The following is an 8,181-nucleotide window of genomic DNA, read 5'->3' as shown; positions in this document are numbered from 1 at the left end:
AAAAGATCTAGGTCGTCCAGCAAGAATTAATTCTGTCACCATCCTGTAAAAGATATAGATCAGTTGTTGAATTTATTATGTCTTCAAAGTCCACTGTTGAACTCCACAAAGTCTAAGTTCACTTGTTATTCTATTTTAAATCAAAGTAGGCCTTGAGTTTAAGCTCACAAATCTACATTCTTCTGTGTCAATATCTTTTACTTAATCTTTAAAGGGAAAGACAAAATGCTCAATGCCTGTGCCTTGTTCCATCCTCTGCCTGCCTTTCTATTCACTATTGCCGTGCTGATGCTACTTCCTTCTTCTCAGCCGTCCTGTAGAGAGATAATCAAAGCCTGGGAGAAAATCAAGGCCCAAAGAGGTTCACATCATGGAATATCATTGAGATATAGTTAGCGCCAGGTCTCAAACCCAGGCCTGCCCATTCCCCGACTTGATGTCCTTTTGTACTTTCCTATAAATCTTTTGGTTGGATTATCCAAAATTCAAACACCAAATAGTTGCCACCTTTCTGCCATTTGTGACATCAAATACATGATCTCTTTATTGTAGCTGTACCTTGTTTCCATTTTGATGCCTAAGAGGTTCAAAAGTGGGAGCAAATCTGAAGATAAACATAGCTGGAGAGGAAAAAACAAAAACAAAAAACATAGTTCTCAAACTACCTTTAAAAATACCCAAAATAGCCGGCGCTGGTGGCTCACGCCTGTAATCCTAGCTACTCAGGAGGCTGAGATCTGAGGATCGCGGTTCAAAGCCAGCCCGGGCAGGAGAGACCGTGAGACTCCTATCTCCAATTAAAAAAAAAAAACCACCAGAAAACCGGAAGTGGCGCTGTAGCTCAAGTGGTAGAGCACTCGCCTTGAGCTGAAGAGCTGAGGGACAGCGCCCAGGCACAGAGTTCAAGCCCCACGGCCGACAAAAAAAAAAAAAAAAATACCCAGAATAAAGCATTGTTTACTCAACAAATCATATAGGACGGTGCTGTCTTATTGGTTTATTTTCCCATGATCCGATTGTTGAAGAGATATTCTATTGTCATTTAAATGGAATTATAAGCAAATGATATTTATCACCTAGTTTTTATTTCTAATGTCTAGGGCTCTATCAAAGATTCTTTCTTGAACTATAATAGCTCTCATTCTCAGGATCATTCATTATTTATGGGTATTATAGTTTATACACACACATACTCATACACACACACACACACACACACACACACACACACACACCACAAATAAAGAGGGAAGACTTCTTTTAGTCATTTCCCTGGGACACACTGCATTCTCCCTTTAGGACTGAATGAAAATGTGTCCAGTCTAGTAGCCAGTGGTACAGTGGAATTGCTTGAACATGTAATTTTCCAGGTGAACTCAAATGGACAGACAAAAAAGAAAGCAAAATTAATTTTTTTCAAAAACTTGGCTAGAGGTAGGTTTGCATTTAGAAGTTTGTCTTTTTTTTATATACCTCTGTTATGACTGGTAAACAGTATCTTCAGAATGCCTTAATCAAATTTTAGAATAAACATTAAAATTAAAAAATGTGCACTACCAGATATCAATTGTGAAGGCATCGTCTACTACAAACAAATGTTAATATATTAAAGAATGTATAAATAAATTGTAAATTGTTTTAATATGTGTGCTTGATCTTAAATTTTTAAACTACATATAAATCATAAATCAACAAGATCATGTATACAGGATCATGTATACAAGCATACACTACTTTGGATAGTCATAAATGCGCCTCCATCATAATGTATAACTGAAAATATAAAATAATTGGTTTCTGTTTAAAAAATATTTTTTCTATCTCTAGTTGTATTATTTTAACAAAATAGACCGTAAAACAAAATTGTACAAGATCCTAAGACATGCAATTATAAATTAGTCCACAAGATGGCAGAAGCAGGCCATGCATTGTCCTTTTAGTGGACTCAGAATGTTTTACTACTTAATCCTCTTTATTCTGTAGGTCATCCTGTTGTTTTCTGACACAAAGCGCTCACACTTCAAAGAGCCATCATTTTCTTAGGCTGCACTGGCTGGTACGCAAGCCATGCACATCTCATACAGAAAAAAAAATACAATGGAAATCAGGACAGTCCTAAGCAAATAAAATTTCAAGCCTATTCAGTAACACCTTCCGAGAGCTTGCAGTTATCTCTTTGACTTTATTATTATGGACTCTCTCTTTCTCTCTCTGAATCCCAGTGCAGCAATGGTTTTTTTGCATTTCCAAGTTGAGAACATATTTTACAATATATATTTAGAAGATTCCCCTGTCACCTGTGTCCGAGAGTAATAGCAATGATAATTCCTGAAAATAAGTGCAAACCATAGGTCTTCAGAGGCTTTGTGATTAGAAGAAACCAAAAGGAAGCCACTTTAATTCACTGCTTCAAAAAAAAGATAAACTGTCTACCTATTTAGAGAGCTCATATTTGGAGTACAATATTACCTTCTGTAACTGGTCTTTGAAAACGTACACCTTCTGCTAGGGTAACACTAAATCTCTAGCACCCCTTTAATGGTGTGTGATCTTGAGTAAACCACGTAAACTCTGTTTCGATTTTTTTGATATTGAAATAGAGGAAATAGCAACAGCTATGTCATATACTTGTTCCAGGAATTCACATAAGTGAAATAATTCACATGAACGCCCTGCTCAGAAGTAGGCCAGAGCAAGGATTTATGAGTGGCAGCCATTGTATATAGATCCTGATGAACAGCTTAGCAAATTTCTCCAGAGACCTTTTGCTCTGTGACTGAAACAGGAGAGTAAGAGAAGAGACAGGACAATAGAAGTCTTCTGTGTGTGTGTGTGTGTGTGTGTGTGTGTGTGTGTGTGTGTGTGTGTGTGTGTGTGGGTGGGTGTGTGTGGGTGGGTGTGTGTGGGTGTGTGATAATGACTCTCAAGCATTTCACAGATAAGCCCTTCTTCAACTGCCATGTTGAGGTCTTCCTTTCATCTTGCCTACATGCTCAACAGGGGAGCTCACCTCATCCAGAGAGTCCTGTTCTTTCTGGGGCTTCTTTTCAGGTCTCAATCTAACTATAGCCTCCTTATGTGGGTGTCTGAATTCAGCAGGCACACACTAAGTGTCTGTAAGTGCCTCTCCAATATGTATCATTAGGTTAAGAGTGCTATGGTCCCCTAGTTGGTCAAAGTAATACATGAGATTATTAGAAGTACAGTCTGTTTTCCCAACTTTAAGTATTAGGGTTCTTGTTGGCTGAACGCTAACACCATACTTACAGATGCCATTGACTAGAATACTCAAGAAGGCAGAGGTAAGCTAGGCATGGTAGTGCACAGTTATAATCCCAGCTACCCAGGAGGTAGAAGCAGGATGAATGAGGTGGGCCAAACAAAAATGCAAGGCCGGGCTGAGAAGGTGGCTCAGTGGTAGAGCGCTTGCCTTGCATGCCAGAGGCCCTGGGTTCGATTCCTCAGCACCACATAAGCAAAACAAAAAAAGCCGGAAATGGAGCTGTGGCTCAAGTGGTAGAGCGCTAGCCTTGAGCTGAAGAGCTGAAGGACAGCGCCCAGGCCCAGAGTTCAGGCTCCACAACCGGACCCCCCCCCCCAAAAAAAAAATGCAAGGCCCTATCTGCAAAACAAACTAGAAGTGAATGGCCCAGGACCCAGCTCAGAGGTTGGACCATTTGCCTGATAAGCAAGAATACCTAAGTGAAAAAGCCCTATACAATTTTGAGGTGCAATAACTTGAAAAATAGATTTCACATATGGCTCTTCTTTTTTAGGTAAGGGCAATGTTTTAAAGTATCCATTTACATACTGAGATCCTTAAAGAACCAGAAAAGAAGGGAAAGGAAGGAAAAGAAGGGGAGAGCAGGGGCAGGGAAGGGGAGGAAAAGAGAAAGGAGGGGAGGGGGTACAGGGGAGGGAAGACCGAGGAGAAGTGGGGGCGGGGAGGAGAGGGAGGAGAGGGAGGGCAGTGAGGGGGAGGGGACATTGTCAGCCACAGGCAATTGTCAGTTTTCACATTTTTCTTTTATCATGATTTCTCTTGCCAGGTAGAGCATTTTATTCTGTAGTTTCCTTGTTTATATAATTAAGTTTTGTCTTCAGAAACTTTCTTTGATGTGGTCACAATCACTTATATTACTTTGTAATAAGAGCCATTATTTGCAACTACTCCCACAGTAATGAGTCCATGTAATAATGTAATATTTTATAATGATGTAATATTAGTGTAATGTTAATAATGTAATAACTAACAAGTTATTTGTAGTAGTTGCTATTTTAAATAGCATAACAGCAAACACATGTATTTGCATGTCTGCTTCTCTAGTATAAATTGCATTGAATGGATCTTTTATTGAGTACAAAAAAAATGAGTTTGTTGTTTATTTTTTTCTCTGCCTACCTGTTTTCCTTCCTTCTTTCTTCCTTCCTTCCTTCCTTCCTTCCTTCCTTCCTTCTTTCCTTCCTTCCTTCTTCCCTCCCTTCCTCCCTCTCTCCCTCCATTCTCCCTCCCCTCTCCTCTTCCCCTCCCTTCCATTCCCCTCCCCTTTCCTTCCCTTCCTTTCCTTTCCCTTTCCTTCCCTTCCCTTCCTTTCCTTTCTCTTCCCTTTCCCTCTCCCTTTCCTCTTCCCTTCCCTTTTCCCTTCCCTTCCTTTTCCTTCCTTCTTTCCTTCTGGTCTTGAGGTACTGGACGACTTGAGCCACACCTCCAGTTCTTTTACTTTTGTTTGTGTTTTCTCATCCTTTTACATTTAATTTGGATTTTGAGTTAGGGTCTTGCTAATATTTTCCACGGCTCTTGGAACCATGATCCTCCTGTTTCTACTTAGCGGCATATAACAACATACCTGCTCTTCAGTGAAAACTTCTTGAAATAAACCACCAAATTGATTTTCAAACCCTGTATCAATGTTATACTCTTACTTCCATAGGAGACAATGCAGCTATACCATGTGTTCACCAACGCTAAGAATCTTCTTTTTTGTTGTTTGTTTGTTTGTGTGTTAGTCTTAGAGCTTGAATTCAGGGCCAGGGCATGGTTCCTAAACTTCTTTTTGCTCAAGGCTAGCATTTTTCCATTTAAGCCACAGCTCCACTTAGAGTTTTGGTAGTTTATTGGAGGTAAGAGTCTCATGAGTTTTCCTGCCCAGGCTGGCTTCCAACCAAGATCCTCAGAGCTCAGCCTCCTGAGCAATCTAGGATTATAAGTATGAGCCACTGGCACCCACTAGAGAATCTATTTTTCCTATAATTCTAATTTGGTACCCAAAAAAATTGAATCCTTTTGGATTTTAGTTTTCTAAATTTTGTTACTTAAGGAGTGAAAATGTCTCATTATCAATGTCTTATTATGGATCTTAATTTTCCCCCTTTGTACTATCTGTATGTAAATTAGTTCTATGTTATTCCAAAGACAATCATGTCAAGATACTGTTTTTATAATCAGAGGGTTCTAGTACTTTTTTTTTTTTTTGGGGGGGGGGGTCCAGTTGTAGGGCCTGAACTCTGGGCCTGGGCGCTGTCCCTCAGCTCTTCAGCTCAAGGCTAGCGCTCTACCACTTGAGCCATAGCACCACTTCTGGCTCTTTTCTTTTTGCTTATGTGGTGCTGAGGAATCGAACCCAGAGCCTCAGGCATGCAAGACAAGCACTCTACCACCTTCCCAGTCCTAGTACTTTAAAGAGAAGTGCAATTTCTTTTCAATTAGCCATCCATAGTCCCTCAGCACCCATGTCCAGCTAGGAATCTGCCACATTTGTTCTCACATGTGAATTATTGTTCATAGGTTCTTTCCATTTCTGAGGACATTTTCACAGGATTTTCTTATCTTCCCTTTCAAGTTTTTCACACACAGTTATGCTTGTTCTCTTGTATTTTGCATCTTTGTCCTTAATTTGGAGCTCCAATCAAGTGCAATGCTACATTTTGAGCTATGCCTTGGGTATCTTTCCAATCAGAGAATGAGTTTTGTATATTTTATATTCTTTATTGAATTTGCACAGCACAGAGCTAAACTGCCACAACTATCATTTTAACTAATATTAGAATAATACTGCCTAGATAGAAAATGTTAAGCCTATAGAGATAAATCTGCATTTAGGAGAGAAGTTAAGGATGAATTCTGACTTAATATAACATAGTAAGTATATAATTTAATTTTCAAAGATACATGAGCCGGTACTTTGGTTAAAACTCGTAACAAAGGGTGAAATTTTCCAATAGCCAAAAGCAATTAGAACCACATACATTACTGATATCACGATTTCCACAAAATTGCCTAGCATAATCTAGAGGCAAGATTTAATAGTTATGATTTGAGCTTCAAGTGAGACCTGTAATGAAAGTAACTAAAGTACCACACATCATGTAAGCTTAAGATTTTACTTTTCCCTTCTGATTCTAGAGCACATACCTGTGTTTGTGTGTGTATGTATGTGTGTGTGTGTGTGTGTGTGCACTCACGCACACATGTGTGTGCCTGTGCATGCGCACTTGCTTCCAGTATGAAAGTTAGGAGCTGGGTCGGCCCGTTTTGAAGAGATCGGTTCTTTGCAGCTGCCTCCTTACAACTTCCCAAGCAGCCCGCACAGCTGCATAGGAAAATGTTGGAGGGCTTAGGAGAAGCACAGCTGTGCTTGCAAGCACACAGCTGTGCACCAGAAAAAAATGGCCTGGTGGAGTTATATTGAGCCAATGCCACCCATTGTTATTGGCCCAAACAAATGGGATGTAGCAATTGGGTTTGCAGGAACACAATACCTTTGAGGTAGGTAGCAGAGGACATAAATCCACCAAGTTGTATTATGAACTGCAGGCCAACTTCAGAATGGAATCTGAGTTCTGTTTCTTTCTTTCCCACACCAAACACAACACACATGCGTACGCGCGCGCGCACTCACACACACACATTTGTTCTATTTTGTTCTGTTTCTTTGTGAAGTTAATCTCACTGGATTATCACTTGAAATGACACTAGTTTAAGTTTGCACTGACCCTGAAGGAAGTTTTACACATTGGTCAGCTACACCACACAAAAAGGGAGGGGGGGGAGGAGTAAAAGGCAAGAATAAAGAATAAAGAAAGCTTGTTCTTTCTGTGGTTTGTAGCCAAGAGAGCACAAACTAAAATTTCACAGATAATAACCACTAACTCAGTCTTTAACAGCTAAATTTCTAAATTTGGTACTACTGAATTTACATCATTCAACAGAGCATTTAGTACATGTCTATAATATGCAAAGCACGTAAAGATTCTTGCATCGATGAGGAGGAAAACAGCATTTAAAGAAGATTAGTGAAAACATTTTGTATTAGAAGTAAAAAGACAATCTGCATAACTGTGTAGCATCACTTCCAGAATCATTTTTATATTTTAAGCAAAGTTATTTAAGTTTTAAGTTAAAGTTTCAGTTCAAAATCTGTGCTGGTCCTATGTTAAAAACTATAGACGGTAGACTTGGAGTTTGGGAAACTTAAAAAGGCGTTTGTCAGTTTAATTTATTTTGAAGCTTTCATTTTAAAAAGCAATCAAATAAGAGTATTTTACTTAGATCTAGTGTTTTCTTCATGAGAAAATCCTAGACATGTTATACACTCTAATTATGTTTATGGAATTCTGTTTGAAGCAACACATTGAATAACTATTTGATATATTGATAATGTGATACATACAAGTGTCACAAGTGTTTATACAAATCAGTAAATGGAGACCATGTGTTGGTGGGAGTTGGAAAAAATGTGAAATAGGTTTTCTTCTTTTCTATATGGTAACTATTCTCCCCCTTGATTTTTTTTACAATGCTGTTGGGGCTTGTCTAGAATTGGGGTTATGACAATGACTTGATTAATATTTTTGTGCTGTGTACTAATGCCCCACTTAGTTTTTATTTGAGGTGCATGAACAGCACTAGGAAGGAAGCTGACTTGTATCAACCTACAGAGGAGGTCTGTGTCAGAATTTATCTATCAATCTGTGTGCAGAGTTATGCAAGGACTTCTGCTTGCAAATCAAATCAATTTAAACAGTAGATTGATAGTAACTAGTAAAACAGTTACATATGCAGAGGAAACATTTATTTGGCAGTGCCTGTGTTCTGTATGTCTCAATTGACATTAACATTTTTCTCTATTCTGTACACACATTTAGGTAATGTTGTCATTATGAGTTCATCAGCTACCCATT

This window comes from Dipodomys spectabilis, unplaced genomic scaffold (assembly GCF_019054845.1).
Source record: "Dipodomys spectabilis isolate Male_0828 unplaced genomic scaffold, ASM1905484v1 ptg000051l, whole genome shotgun sequence".
Lineage (NCBI taxonomy): Eukaryota > Metazoa > Chordata > Mammalia > Rodentia > Heteromyidae > Dipodomys > Dipodomys spectabilis.
The sequence above is the reverse complement of the archived record's forward strand: the minus strand, read 5'-3'. Positions refer to the sequence as shown.